Here is a 16752-nt window from a genome sequence, read left to right on the forward strand (position 1 = left end):
ATAGCAAATATCCCTGCAATATCTTTTTATATACTTACTAATCTCTATATTACTTGACATTTTTACAAAACATTCTACATGAATCAGGACATTTGGGATTTTAGTTTAAAGAGTATGTTGAAGATTAAAGCACTGAGGACCTATCCACAGGATAGATCATCAATATGAGATCTCTGTCGATCCAACACCGAACACCACCACTGACCAATTGATATCTGCTATGGAAGTGGCTGGATGTTAGAAATGTACAGATTGGAATATTGTTTAGTGGATACTGACAAGTAATAAAGTTTACTTATTCATCAATTGAATAGGCACAAAAGGATGCAAAACCCAAAAGCAGCTACTAATCAATGTAGGTAGCTGTGATGTTCCTGTCACAACTCTGTTGTCAGGTGTCCCGGGACCAGAGGATCCTTCCCTTTAGTGTCACCAATGCTAGGGATGACCTAGCTCGCCCTGGTCCCTGGATTACTTCCGATGGTGAAGATGCCGGGACCACATACCTTGCGTTAGCTCCTGAATCCACCCTTAGTCTGTATTCTTTCCCACCCAAGGAAGAGGGGAGTAGTAGTGTACCGTACACCAACCAGACAAGCAAGGTAGTACAAAGAGGGATATAGGAAAATACCAATCAAAAATACACAGATAAACAAGAGAACGATGCACTGGGGAGTGGAGGATGGTGCTATATGAAAGTAGGAGAAGAAACAGAACTATAACACACTCAAAACCTAGCAACAGTCACAGATAAATCCACCAACCGCCTTCTCCAATAACCACCAACAATAACCTCCAGCCATGCAGAATAAACTGCTCTGACAATGAGTGCTAGCCAGGGCCCAGTTTATATAGGACATGGGAGTGGCTAACAGTGAACCGCTGAGAGCCTTAACACAGGAAAGCTTCCAGGAGCTCTCACCCCTGCACTGCCAAATTTTTTACACCATTTAATAAGAAGGTGAAGTGCTTCTAATCAGTGCAGGAGTAGGATAAATCAAATTCTGTGGTCTTCTGGCTCGTCTCTGTTGCGGTAAAACATGACAGTTCCACTACACACACTGCTTACATCTTAGAATCATAGAATCATAGAATCGTAGAGTTGGAAGGGACCTCCTGGGCCATCTGGTCCAACCCCCTGCTCAAAGCAGGATTCGCTAAATCATCCCAGTCAGATGTCTGTCCAGCCTCTTCCCACTGTTGTAACTAGAATCAACTGAACAGAGGGAGGGGTGTTGTACCTTGACTGATCTTATACTGGTGACCTAGTTCACTGAAGAGTCATCAATATTAGTCCAACCCTTTAACATGTGGAATATGAAAGCCATATTCAAAAGAGGACATATTTTATCTACAACTTACAATTCTGCCGAAGCTGCATTTTTAAGGACTCTACAAATTGCCTCTGTTCTCTCTTTTTTAAGTTTCTTGGAATTAATAAATAAAACAGACTCCAAACTCTGGCGATCTGTAATTTAGGCAGATGTTACTTAGAGACAACAGATAAGGAGTAATGGTCTACAACAAAACTGCTGATTGTACAGTACATGGTGACATCTAATAGAAGCAATTAAAATGACATACTGTAGGTTTTCCCATGATGTGTATTCATCAGAACAAATGGTCTGGAAGATGGTGCAGCATTACTTAAATCACAAATATTCATCATCATTAAATGGAGGATGAAGGGAAATTCATGCAAAACTAAAGAAGCTGTTAACCTCAGTGAAGCAGGAGGAGAGCTCTGCTGTTATCTCATTCTCCTTCTAATTATTATGATCCCATGGAAGACATTACAAAGAATTGGATGAAACAAACAAACTGATAATTTGATGTTGTATTTCTTTGAAGACCCTGAGCCATTCCGAAATATTGCCTCAACGTAACTCTTTATTATCAGAGTAATTCCAATAATACAGTAGAGTAACTGAGGGAGTTATAAGGGTCTCATGAAGACAAATCGTTATTATAAAGCATCTGGTGTTGTGGGTCAAGCTTTTCTAACCCCAAGTTATCAGGTGTTTTTAGGACAAGCTGATTTTAGCCATAAAAATGTATTCTTTCTTGCCTTTGCTCCTCTCTAAACATATCCCCATATGAGAGTAGCAAGATTTTCCAGAATATCATAATTTTGCAAAACTTTTTTTGGAGATGTTTACACTATATGTGTCTGTATGTGACCACAAATTGGTTGTAAAGTGAATTTTAACCTATTGAAGGTTTTCCTAGCATGTCACTATGAAAGTTTGAATTTGTGTAATAAGAAATTAGTGTCCTCAATAGAGATGAGAGAATTACCTACGTTCGTTTTGGGTAGTTGCACTTATATTGTCCAGCATATTCAATCTGACCCATATAAAGTCTCTGATTGCAATAAAAAGATGGTTAAGTCTCTCCAGATCCCAAAGTATAATAAATGATGGGGTAAGAAGGGGTTACAAAATACTTTTTATTCGCTTTTCATTACTTCCACTATGCTATTATTTATTACTTGCAATATGTTATTATTTATTTATTAATAGGGCAATATATATGGACATTTTAGGAATAGCCATCGTTGAGTGGAGGAGCCATACTAATATCTCTTAGGCTTACAACCTTACAACCTTCATGTTAACTTGGAGAAATAAAAGTCAAGACGAGCTCCTTGTGTAAAAACAAGGGCAACAGGTGAAGGTGAGTTAGACGGTCGGTCGCTTATCTGATCAGGTTGTGTGTTGTACAACTACGTGAAGAGAGATGTATAATCAAATCTTGGTGTCATGCACCCTGCATGGTAATTACAGACTGGTCCATGCGGGTGTCCTGAGCTGGGGTGATAGAACACAGGGCAAGCAATCAGGGATCCTGGAGGAGTGGTGTGGTTGTGGCAAAGAGAAGTACTTCAAAGATACAGGACCTTTAACATGTGATTACCGGGTAAGCGTCCGGGGGTGGAGCCAAACCCCAGAGTCCCAGAGAGCTATGTACTTCTGGGAGAAGCACGAGATGAGACAGACAAACGAGAGTCAGAGAGAAAGCCAAGGTCAGAACCAGAGATATAACGCAGTATCAGAGGGGTGAGACAAAGCGGGTGATCAATGCAAGAGTCAAAAACCAAGCAAGATAGTACATGGTACCAAGACAGCAGACAAACTCACAATTAAGAAATTAAGAGATGGACTGGGTCAAAACCAAACAAGCAGCAAGATATCAGGCACAAAGCACAGGCACACAAGGGGTCAACTAACTCAGCCGAGGGCACGAGTATAACTGACACTGGACCTAGGTCAGTTGGCAACTAAATAGCCACCCTGTGCCAGAGAGAGGCAGAAACAGTTAACCCTGTCTGTCCAGGATGGGACAAAGACATAACCCCGTCCTGGATCATGACACTTGGCTTCTGCTCCGGTCGCTGTACTCACACAAACAGGAGAGAAAACATAACAAGTAAAGGAGCGAGGTGTATGGTGGATCTCAGGTGCTGCGGCTGATTAAGGTTACCTAAGTAAGGAGTAGATCCTGCTCTGAAACACAATACAATAAATTGGAAGTTTTATACTTAACCTTTGTCAGCACAGCGCCCAAAATCCACTGCACTCCTCTCTCCTTAATCTCCATGGAAAGACAGGGAGAATAACTTTAGGTTTTTTTTATAGGGTCTGAATATATTGTCAAATGACTCTCCCCTTTAATTAATTGCTTTATTTTAATTACCTAGGTACTTTTACCATGTTCCCTTTTTCAGTGAAAGCATAACTATATGGCCAGATGATAATAATAAGGTAATCTTATTAATTGTGCCATTTCTTTTTGGGGCAAATATCCAGATTTGTTTGTATTCTGATTTGATTACTATTTGGATATTTCTTAAGGCTTTGCAATACATTTTGTTGTAAGTATGTTTTTCTATACATGGTATTTTAATATTTAATTAAAGTGTACTATTTTAGTATAAATTGTTTTTTTTATTTTTTGGATCCTTGACATAAACAATATAGATAAGCATAATGTGCTTTTTTAGTCACTTACTGCTGCTCAAATGAGTGGCCGCCATTTTGCTGGATTAGAAAGAAACGTGTCCCGAACATGTAAGATTCTCGACAATCTGAAACTTTTGGGAGAATCAAAACAATTTTTATTTGTTCATCTCTAATCCTTGTTGAAATAAGATGAAAAGTAGGGGTGGAAAAAGTTATATACCTAAATGAATGACCGCATAAAGCATGGGTGGTGGTCGATCATTTAAAGGAGCTGTCCAATACATAGACAGCCACTTCTCATTCCTCATGTTTTGCCAAGTTAAAATAAAAATACTTATACTCACCTCTGGTGCCATGCCATCAGTGTCGGCACTCGCGTTCCCGGGACTTATGTAAGGTTGTTATGTCACACTAGCACTGTGACCAATTAGTGCTGATGTCACTGTCCTCACCTTTGGAAAAATAAAACATCAAGAGGAAGTCAGAGCGCAGCCACAGCCCTGACTTCCTGTTGATGTTCAATATGTGCATAGGCGGGAACAGTGATGCCAGCGCTGACTGGGCACAGGGCTAGTGTGATGTAACCTTACATGAGTGCCGGGAACACCGATGGAATTGTGCCGGGACCAGATGTGAGTATAAGTATTTTTATTTTAACGGGGCCAATCTTGAGGAATAACAAGGGGCTGTCCAAGTATTGAAAAAGTCCTTTAATGCCTGGGTAGTTTGTCTCTCTTCTAGGTTATAGAATAGTCACTGAGCAAAGACATCGTTATAATGTCATTATGTTTTGATATAGTATGCACATAACTTGATGTCTTGAGTTGGCTTGACTTTTTATCTGCAATCATCAAATCATAAAAAGAATAAAATAAGAATGAAAGAGAATAAAAAGAATACAAAGTTTGAGAATTTTTGGGGAAAAGAACACCTCGTCTACTATATAGTTGATGAGTCAACTATAAGCTCTGATCTGCTTAGGAGTTACGTGAAAGTCACTAGACTTTAATTTTCAGAATCACTATGAAATTCCTTGGTGCCATCTTCCGCTACTAATATCTTACCAGCCTAAATAGAAGCCATGTTATTCAAATGAGTTTCCGAGGTAATCCAAGATCTAAGCACAGTATTAAAACAGCACGGAAGAGAAGCCTGAATTATTTTGGAAAAACGCATATAATCAATGATAGCACACAATAGTCCATCATGGAGTATAGCTGTCAGGACAAGAAGAGATTCCGACTCCAAAAATATAAAAGCATAATATGTTATTCATAATTATTATATAAAAACATCAGTCATGAAAAGACAAGGGTTACCTCCAAAGAAAAGGGGGTCAGAGACATATAACTATTCACGAAAGAGGTCCTAGTGGGGTACCAGATAAATGTATGATGTATTATAATCAATATGCAAACCCACATCTATGGGTTAAGTTAAGGGATGGATGGGAGCATGGAGACTACTATAAGGGTAAAAGTGTCAGTGCATAAGTGTAGAAGGATATAAAATCCTATATTACCTCATTGTGCCTAACTATAGGATCCCAAGGAGACCCCTATCTCTCGAAAACACCCAGCCTGAGAATGTAGAAAAATCAATGGTATATTATCAATGGTATATTACATAAGTGCAGAGTGAGATCATAGTACAGTGTGATGTCTATGTCTGCCCCACACCTGACAGATGCCATTTCGCCACTTGCTTCTTCTGGGGGGCGTGTCCCACTTTTTGGACATATGGGGTAATATAATCAATGGTACTATTTTTGATACCATCTTATGTCCTTAGCTTTGTCAGTTCGCATAGAGAAGAATAAAAAGCAGTATTGCAAATTTACAATCTCTAGTGGGGACATATCCAATTAAAACAACACTGGATGTTTTCCTGTGACACTTCGCCTGTTCCTTTAATATCAGTAATCCTTTATTAAACTAATACTTTTCAATGTTCTGACATCCCATGTTAAAAACAAACAATTTGATGATCATGAAACCCAGTCCTAATCTGCAGTCTACATGGCTCTCATTAGTATGCCAAGGCAGTAATGTGGCCACTGTGGATATTGACGGCAGTTTATCAGTGTTTGAGTTCACCTCTTGAGTTCTAATGGGATTGTGTTTGGTGTTAAATTATTTAGCGCATTGTATGATGGATTTAAAATGCCTTTAGAGCTAATTGTAAATTAAACAAGAAACAATATTGTGGCAATGGCTTAAAAAGTCTCTATAGCTCAGTAGTGATACTCATTAATGCGCACACACTGGTTTTTGCTACAGAAAAATTTGCTACAAATAATAAAATTGTCGGCAGGAAAAATGCTGCATAAAATATAAGGTTTTTTTTACGTGTTTTGGATCCTCCAGGATTAAAGAAGTTTAACTTAATGTGTTGAATAAATATTATCTAATCTGGTTTCTTTGATACTGTATATAAAGTGTCTAATAAGTCATCCAAATGAAAAAAAAAACTTAGAACTTAGTCAAATTTGGGTAATATGTGCAGATGTTTCCGTCTCTTCTTGTCTATGAATTTTATAAAAGACACTTGTTAAACAAATATAATGCATTATTGCAACCCGCTGGTAAAAGCATGGACAGACTGCAATACCAAACGCAACCACTGGGTGGCCACATGTTGATGCATAGCATAGTCATCTTATGACAAAGTATCATACAAGCAAGCTTTTTCTCCAAACTAATCATGCCAGAAATATATGTTGAGACAAAAGGAAAGTTAAAGAAGGACATATTTGAAGGTGGTAAATTAAAATTAATGATGAGTTCAAGAAGTGGTAGATAATTTCTGTCTACTTGGTTCAGTTTCCCCCCAACATAAGAAAATGATCTAGGACTAAGCAGGACATATATAACCTTGTAAATAAATTGTCACATTTATGTATATTTCTGTAACTCTATGGAAGTGAAGACAATACAGTTACAAGGCAGGAAAATTATCAATAGTTTTCACCTTGGTTTCAGCTTCTTAAAATAAAATGTCAAGACTTGGTTTCTATATGAAGCACATGTGACTATAAAATAATTTCAACATATTAAAGGGGTTTCTGGTTTCAGAAACCCTTTCTTTTGGTGCATCTTGTTTACAAAACAACATACTCTCCTTTACTTACTCTTTGCTGCTGATCCTGGTGGGCTGAGTCTGTGCAGAGCTGACATCACATCGATGGCACTTCAGCCAATCAGTGAGTTCTGCTACTCTGGGTGGCTCGTGCTAAGTGCTCGAGAAGAGCTGCTGTGGTCACTGATTGGCTGCAGGGCTGTTGACGTGACGTCAGCTGGGCAGACATCGGAGCAGTTGCAGAAACTCAATGCTGAACCTGGGGAGCTTGAGTAAAGCTTTTTTTAAACAAACCCCACCTTAAGACAGGGGTTTTTCTGAAATTGGAAAACCCCTTTAAGACCATGGAAAGTCATGGAAAATTAAAAATATCAAAGAGCCTAATTAAAGACAAGACCTTGTAGTGTTTTAATTTTTTATTTGATAAGTCAATAGGTACACATAAAAATAAAGGATTTTATAATACATCTTATCAGGTAAATTAGATTTTTCTCCTCTTGGATTGAGCTTGCGCTATCAATTCATGGGGTAAAATCTGTTTTCAGTGAAGACTGACGTTCCCGTTACTGAGAAATGAGATGACACTTGGTGCTTTTAAAATTCTATGGCTAGAAGATGGGGATGAGGAGGAGGGAGGAGCCAGAGGCAGACAAAGACATTCTGCTGCATGTTCTCCATAGAATTTTATGAGCACCAACTATCATCTCATATCTCAGCAATGGGAAAATCTGTATCCTTTGAAAATAGATTTTACACATGAATTTAGAATATTGAGAAAGAAATAACAGTCCAAGAGGATAAAAGCAGAATTTTTCGAATAATACATTATAAAGTTTCTTATTTTCATGTCTACTATTGAATTAAGGAAAAATAAATAAAATGACAGTTACTCTTAAAGAACAAATATTTTATGTGATCTTCTGGAGTGAATAAGAGTACTTAACACCCTATAAAATAAATGAATTGATATTTTAGAACTTTTTAATTGTTGAATATATAAAAGTCTGTTTTTTTATTTTCGTTTTAATATATGATTTTGTCCTAAAGGAATTGTCTGGCGAGTAAAGTCTATTTATACAATGATTAAAATTGGTTTAAAAAACAAGCATTGTATTCCACACCTTGCTACTCTAATTCTGAAGCTACCCAACTGGTAGGGTCTTCCTGCTGTAGTGATTACATGCTAACACAGGGACGTGTGACCGCAGTACTCAGTTATTGGTTAATGACTCTGGAGATGCCAGACAACATTGGAACAGAAGCCACAAGGGAACAGTGAGTGGAGTATTACTTCTTTTAATTCTTATCCCATTTTGAGTATTTCAGTAAAAGTTATTACTTATCAGACTATCTCTTTAAAAAGCATTGTTGTTTATTCATAAGGATTCCAATTTAGAAATTGTTTGTAATTTACACTTATGTTCCAAAGAAAAAAGCAAAACAATAAAGAAAACATATAAAGCCAGCTAGAGATGAGTGAGCCCAAACTGTAAAGTTGGGGGCTCATACCGGCCACCTAGTGTCCGGTGCTGAACTCTGAAAACGGACTTCCCGCAGATGTGCGTTTTATGTACAGAGGAAAAAGACTTTTACAGCCCCTAGTCCTTACATTTACAGCATCAATGTTCAGGACCCCATTGACTTCTTTGGGGTTCGGGTTCCAGTTCGAGTGGAGAACTGGTACTCCAACTGAACTTTGGACTAACATTTGCTAGAACCTGACAAACCCAAACATCCACAGGTTCACTCATCCCTAATGCCTGCCAATTTTTTAAAGAACAGTGAAAGTTCTCCATTCTCAAAATTCTGGGGCCTAAATTTATCCAAATGTATATATTATACATCAATTTACCCATTAATTTACATATCAATGATTTGGCTTCTGTATCGGGTATTGTGAATTAATTCTTATCTTTATTCTTTCTATTATACAAATCTATATGTAGAAATATGTACAGTATATTTTAAGTATTCAAGAAATTATTATTTTTATATTTTGTATTCTAAAAAGTTAGAGATGGTGTTAATTGACTCCTAGGATGAGATCCAGCAGACACATCAGTGATCTATGACTGCCAAATGGGAGCCCTGGGAATTGACTCCTATCTGCCGAGTCTCTTCTTTTGTCTAGCCAGCCAGGCGTGACATCACTTGTGTGTCATGCCATAGCGATGACGTCACGTGACAATGTCTAATCAAAAGCGGATCAGTAGAAGCCTTCACAGGTAAGAGTCAGTTCTCAGGTCTCCCATCCAGCACTGGCCTAACCTTTACCCTATACTGTGAATGAATACTTACAATCTGTATAAAAAATATTTACTTTTTTCTCTTTCGCTGTAACTTTATCCTTTTCGAAAACTTTTTTCTGTCTTTAACTGCAACTTTTTTTCCTTTTTGAAAATGTATCTAAACTTTAAAGTATCTTGCACAAATTAATTATGTTTGGTACCATAAATATCTAAAGAATGTTAACATTATATTTGCATAAGGAAAACAAGTCCAAATATAAGAAGTTGGATGAAAATAACTTTAGGAAGTAAGATCTAAAATGTTCTTTAACGTAATCTTTTTTTTTTACTTTTTAAGACTTGGTTATGAGATGCAGCCACTGATGGAGAAAACACTTTGATTCTCTTACATCATGCTGGGCCTGAGCGCCATAGTAGATGAAGAACATTGGCCCAAGTGTACAGGATTAAAACTATTACACACTTCAAGTATGTGTCATTGCTATACAATTTAATTCTAAATGAGAGAGTCAAAAATAATTTGTGGCAAGCCATACTGTGCTAAAATGTATGGTGTTTAAAATGAATCATTTGGATTTGTGATGGCTCAGTACAGCCCCTGTATATAATTCAGAAACAGAAATTCTTGAGCATTTTGATTTTAGACATACGGGATTTGCCGATGGCATCAAATGTAGATTTGTTTTTTTACCAATGGTGGTAACCATGGCTACCTCAAATGTGGAAGTGCTCAGGATGGAATGAATGTGTTCTTATCTTCAGAACGAATAGTTACTTGTTTATCTAGTTTATATTTTGCTAAAGCTTTAGATGCCTATGAAAAGCTGCAAAAAGCCTAAGTGTGTATCTAAAGGATTATTTCGCTTTTTTAAGCCGGTTTGGTGAAAACACAATTGCACTTTCTACTTATTCTGGCCACATCTATACGCTTAGTTATACTATTTTGTAATTAATTAGTTTCAGGGTAATCCTAATGCAGAATACTGTTTTTAAAGAGAAAATTTAGATTACAAAATGGCTAAAGTAATAGTGATATCCCATAATTAAAGGAGATGTCCAGCATCTCAAAGAGCCTTTCCAACTTTCAGTGTAGCCAGAACATTTATTTTTCTAACATACTTTAATTGCCCCCATTGTCCCATTTGTTTAAACGAATTTCAGGTCACGTGAGTACACGATCTGGATCTTTCAGCACTTCTGTTGATGTCATGGTTGGATGCCATATGAGTCTTTTAGGGAATCCGTATTCAACGTCATTAATGATGAATTTCCATTTTCCCCAACTGAGCATCCACTAAATAGTTTTCTCAACTCATTCTGACTTGGAGAGAAGCAGAAAAAACAGAAACTCATGGGACATCCAAACATAACTTCAGTGGAAGTGCAGAAAGATCCAAATAGTGGAGTCACCTAACCTTTGGATGATATAGATCTGCATTCCTCAACTCCATTCCTCAAGAGCCCCAAACAGGACATGTTTTAAGGATTTCCTTAGCATTGCACAAGTGATGGAATTCTTGCCTGTACAGGGGATGCGATAATTAACTGTGCTATGCTAAGGAAATCCTAGAAACAAAACCTCTTGGTGGCTCTTGAGGACTGGAATTGGAGAATACTTATTTAGACAAACAAGACACTAGAGATATTCAAAGGAAATTAGTAAACTAAATGTGCTGGTTATATTAATGGATAACCCCTTCACCCCGATGCCTATTTTTACCTTCATCACCAGGCCAAATTTTACAATCCTGACCAGTGTCATTTTCTGTGGCCATAATTCTGGAACCCTTCAATGAATCCCACTGATTCTGAGATTGTTTTCTTGTAACATATTGTACTTCATGTTAGTAGTAAAATTTATTTGATATTACTTGCTTTTATTTGTGAAAATATCGTAAATTTGGTGAAAATTTTGAAAATTTAGCAGGTTTCAAACTTGTAATTTTTATGCCCTTAAATCAGAGTTATATCACACAAAATAGTTAGTAAATAACATTTCCCACATGTCTATGTTACATTAGTACAATTTTTTTAACTATTTTTTTAGGAAGTTATAAGGCTTAAAAGTTGACCAGCGATTTCTCATTTTTACAACAGAATTTACAAAACCATTCTTATTAGGAACCACATCACATTTGAAGTCACTTTGAGGGGTTTATATGACAGAAAATACCCAAAAGTAGCACCATTCTAAAAACTGCACTCCTCAAGGTATTCAAAACCACATTTGACAAGTTTATTAACCCTTCAGGTGCTTCACAGGAATTAATGGAATGTGTAATGAAAAAATTAACATTTAACTTTTTTAAAACATTTTTTACTTTATACCACAATTTTTTTATTTTTGCAAGGGTAGCAGGAGAAATTGCACAATAAATTTTTGGGTTAATTTTTTCTCGAGTACGCTGATACCCGATATGTGGGGTAAAACTATTGTCCTGGTGAACGGCAGAGCTCAGAAGGGAAGGAGAGCCATTTGAATTTTTTAAGGTAAAATATGCTGGTATAATTAGCGGACACCATGTCGTATTTGGAGAGCCCCTGGTGTGGCGAAACAGTGACAACCCCCCACAAATAACAACATTTTGGAAACTAGACTCCTCAGGGAACATTTTTTTTACACAAAATTGATTTTTTGCCCCCAATATTTCCTTTATTTAATGTTAACAGGGAAAAATGGAACCCAAAACTTGTTGTGCAATTTCTCCTAAGTACATCAATACCCCTTATGTGGTCAAAAATTACTTTTGAGGCACAGTGCAAAGCTTAGAATGGTAGAGTCGCCATATTGTAGTTTAGATTTTGCTGGACTGGTTTGAGAGTGCATGTCACATTGCTAGAGTCCCTGAGATGCAGGAACAGCAGAACTCCCAATAAGTGACCCCATTTTACAAACTACACTTCTCAATGAATTCATCTATGGGTGCAGTGATCATATTGATGCCACATGTGATTCACAAAATTTTAAACCATTGGGCAGTGAAGAAAAAATAATTACATTTTTACCACCAAAATGTTGCTTTAGCCCCAGATTTTACATTTTCATACTGGGAAATAGGTAAAAATGGCACCAAAATTTGTCCCACAATTTCAGCTGAATTTGGAAATACCCCATATATGACTGTACAGTACTGCTTAGCCATATGGCGAGAATTGGTAGGGATGGCGCGCTATTTTCCTCCTCAAGCGCAGATTTTCCTAGAATAGCTAGCAGTCTCCATATACCTAGCTCCTAAGTGCAAATAGAGCAAAATCCCCCCTGAAGTGACCCCATTTTGAAAATTATACTCCTTTGGAAATATATCTACAGGTATAGTGGTGATTTTGACTCCATGGGTGTTTTCCAGGAACAAGCAGCAGTGGATGCTGCTTGTTGCAATTACCAGTATGTTGTAGTCATCAGTACATTGTAGTGCCCAGTACGTTGTGGTGCCCAGCTCATGCTTCTGGAGACACGCCCCTGTAAATTAGGTGAGCTCTCATCGCTACAGAACTGTCAAACATGTGGACGTTAAATGTATTTTAAGTACAATGGAACTCAGAACGAAGGAAGGCATTTGGATTTGGGAGGCAAGAATTTGCTGAATTTATTTGGATGTGAGTAGCTATAGTGCTTTTATGGAGCCTTTGTACCACTAGTAACGTGGAAGCGCTCTACATTTCCATTAACAAATGATGGAGCTGAGCACAGACTTGCTTTTTTGTGGATTGAGTTGAAGCTTTTGTTGGGAACAATTTACATAATATTTAACCGGCGCTCTATGCTGAGCACTTACATCAGGGTTTCCATCTAAATTTATGAGTGACTTGATTCAGGTGAAACTTCCTAGGGATCCATTCACTATAATGCAGCTGCAGAGTTACTCTGGATTCCATCTGGCCTCTGTTCTGGGGTTTTCTTCTTTCCAGAAGTGCACAAAACTGTGGTAGATCGCGCTTTTATGCACGCCTAAAAAGACGGACACCATCAGATCATGGGTGGCCAGACTTCATCCTCAGTGCCTCCATCTGCCTCATTATAGGGAATCCTCTGCTGGGGATTCTGCCTGAATCACGTATTTTAGAGATTTACACGGAAACCCTGGTATAAGCTCAAGATAAATGTGTATATGTGAGCTGAGCCTTACAGCAATCTTTGGGAGGCAGAAAGAACAAATCAAAAGCAGATGGAGAATTGAATTTTATTTCTTTTTTTATGCAGTTTTGCATGTGGTATAAGCGATTAGACAACTTTACTCTTCAGGTCGATTCGATTACAGCGATACTAGATTTATGTCGGGCTTTTAAATTTGGCTACCACACACACTGAAAGACACTTTTTATTGTAAATACAAGTTTTTGCATCACCATACTTTGATACCTATAATTTCTCCATATTTCGGCTGACAAAGTCATGTGAGGGCTTGTTTTTTTGCAGGAGTTGCTGATTTTTATTGGTACCATTTTCGGGTACATAACATTTTTGATCAATTTGAGGTAGAATGAACAAAAACCAGCACCTCAAGAATAGTTTTTTTTTCTTATGCCGTTCCACATGTATAAAATTGATAAGGCACCTTTATCCTTCAGGTAAGTATGATTACAGTTATGCCACATTTATATTTTTTATGTTTTGGCGCTTTTACACAATATGAAAACTGTTTAATAGAAAAAATAATTATTTTTGCATCACTTTCTTCTGAAAGCTATAACTTTTTTATTTTTCTGCTGACGGAGCTGTATGGTGGCTTGTTTTCAGCTGGACAAGATTATGTTTTCAGAGATGCCATTTTTATTTACATTTGTCTTTTTTGTCACATTTTATTTTATTTTTTGTTTGGTGGGATGATGATAAAGCATAGCTTTTTTGCCTTGTTTTTTATTTACCATATTTTTCAAACTATAAGACGCACCGGACAATAAGACGCACCCAAAATTTTCAGAAGGAAAATGGGGAAAAATAATTAATGCATCAAAAAGGGTTCATCTTAAAGTCCTGAATTCAGCTTACCCGAGGGATCAGAAGTGCTGGTGGCAGCAGGAGTCGGGTGATTCTTCCGGTGGTCCGACGCTCCAAGGCGATGATCTCGCTTCCATCCCAGCCTAGAGCCTTCACACTTCTATTGTCTCGATGCTGTAGCCTCAGGGAAAATGGCCGCCGGAGGCGGTGCATGTGCAGATTGAGATCTCGGTAACAAGATCGCGTCCCGAGATCTCAATCTGTGCATACGCCTCCTCCGGCAACCATTTTCCTGGAGGCTCCAGGCTTTCAGAAAATGTCGCCGAGTCCCCGGCACCAACAAGCACCGCGGCACCAGCTGCACCATCATCGCCTTGCAGTGTCGGACCAGGACCACCTGAAGAATCACTCCTGCTGCCACCACGCTAAATGTCATTAACATACATTCCAACTATAAGACGCACCCCCGTTTCCCCAAAAAAGTTTTAGGGAAAAAAGTGCGTCTTATAGTCCAAAAATACGGTATTTTTTTAACGGTATTCACTGAAGGGGCTAACTAGTAGGACAGTTTTATAGTGAGAAATTAAAATGCCTTAAAACATTCTCTCTCATTATTCTGGCAAATATTAATAATTATGGTAATCCTAATTGACCTAAAATGGGAAGGGTTTATTCTGATTTCATGTCAGATATTGAGAAAAATGTGTATATGTGTCTTTTTATATAGTGTATGGAATCTTCTGGTTTCAACTGTATATCTAGATATACATATTTATATACAATAGATGTAAACAAAAGAAATTATATATATATATATACACACTTATACTGTATATATATATATATATATATATATATGTATATATACAGTATATATATACACTATATACAGAGAGAAAAAATTAAAATATTAAAATAATACATTCTTTTTAGAAATATTTATCTCATTACAGCATAAGTGTTTGGGCAATATTGTAAAAATGAGTTATGTAAAACAAAGTTATAAAGTAACTTTTTCTTATCCAGTTTTTGAATGAAGGCATAAACAATAACAATATTCCTAAAAGTTGATAATTATAGTTACATTTCTATAAGGTAATGAAAACTGGTCATATTATGTCTTTAGCTACATTAGCATAAAGCATTAAGTTAAGGCTGAAGAGATTGAGTAAAAAGGATGACAGCCCAAGGCTGATAGACAGCAGTCTTGAGACACTGCAACTAGTGATGAGCGTGCGTGCTGGGATAAGGTGTTATCTGAGCATGTTCGTGTACTAACCGAGTGACTTCAGTGTGCTCGAATAGCATGTTTGAGGCCCCGCGGTGCATATCTCGTGGATATTCGATAGCTGCAACACATGCAGGGATTGTCTAACAAACGAGAGACATGCAGTTGCGGGGACATATTTTTTGAGCACTTCGAAGCCACTCAGTTAGTACTCGACTTTATTCGCTCATCACTAATTGCAACATCACTGAAAAAAATTAGGAAAAATGTTTAACGGCTACAAGGCTTAGTCGCCCTTAAACTCTTTAATGGTGAAACAGCTAGTTAGGAGAATTTTTTTATGCCAAATTTCTGTAACAGATGCTACCATTGTTTTTTTTTGCAGTTCACAGGCCACATACAATCATAAAATGGCAGTCACAGTTCAGCCTATAGCATAAATAAAAAAATGCAATAACATAACAATAACACAGTAACGTACAAATACATTCTGACCCATTACACTTTGTGCATAAGTCATTTTTGGGCATACCTCTTTCACAGCTCACATTTTGATATCTTATTATAGAAATACACAGTACTTACATAGCAAAATATGTGTTATCTAATATAATGATGGATTCCTGTCTGGCAAAAAGAGAGTTTTATCAATTTGTGTCACCCCTCTCCATTTATCTTTGCTGTAGTTTATCGCCACTGGAGGACAAACAGACCTACTAGATATTATCATGGAGAAGTGTGGTTGACAATGATAACTCCTAGATGATGCCTCCCCCCTTTGTCCTAAGAGACATAGCAAAGATGGGCTTTAAATATCACTATAATATGTTTTTCTTCCTCAAAATATGAATATAGCAAATCCTAACAAAATATGTAACTGTACACATCCAATTTTGGACTCCTTTCTTTCAGTGAAGCTATAAGTTTAGGTCATGACTGCTATGCCAAATGTGCCTCCAACTGGAAACTAAGGAACCATATGTGGCCAAATTCACCATATTAGTGTCAAAGAGACTTCTATTCATCTTCCAGTAATTTGATGTTAAGAACAGCACTTCATGCTATACCAGTCTTGCAGCCAAAAATAATGCAAAGCCCAAAAGAAACAAATTAACCTTAGGATGAACAGAAGCTTAGGTAAAAAAAAGAAACTATTAAAATGTCCAGTAGAAATGTAGATCATAGAAGAAAACTTATCATTCTGCAAAGTTTTTGAAATATTTCTGCCAATTTTACAGGTATATCTTTTGTCAAATCCTTTCCATGGGTATTAAAAACTTGAAATGCAGTTCCCAA

General features: G+C 37.2%; 1 protein-coding gene across 15 annotated transcripts in view; it reads right to left on the minus strand.

The window, feature by feature from the left end:
- Nucleotides 1–16752, minus strand: part of NRXN1 (neurexin 1) — a 1899875-nt gene that overhangs the window by 162153 nt on the left and 1720970 nt on the right. The gene's annotated exons all lie outside the window — the stretch shown is intronic.

Source organism: Dendrobates tinctorius, unplaced genomic scaffold (genome assembly GCF_039654945.1).
Source record: "Dendrobates tinctorius isolate UK_male_01 unplaced genomic scaffold, ASM3965494v1 ptg000205l, whole genome shotgun sequence".
In the NCBI taxonomy this organism is placed as follows: Eukaryota; Metazoa; Chordata; class Amphibia; order Anura; family Dendrobatidae; genus Dendrobates; species Dendrobates tinctorius.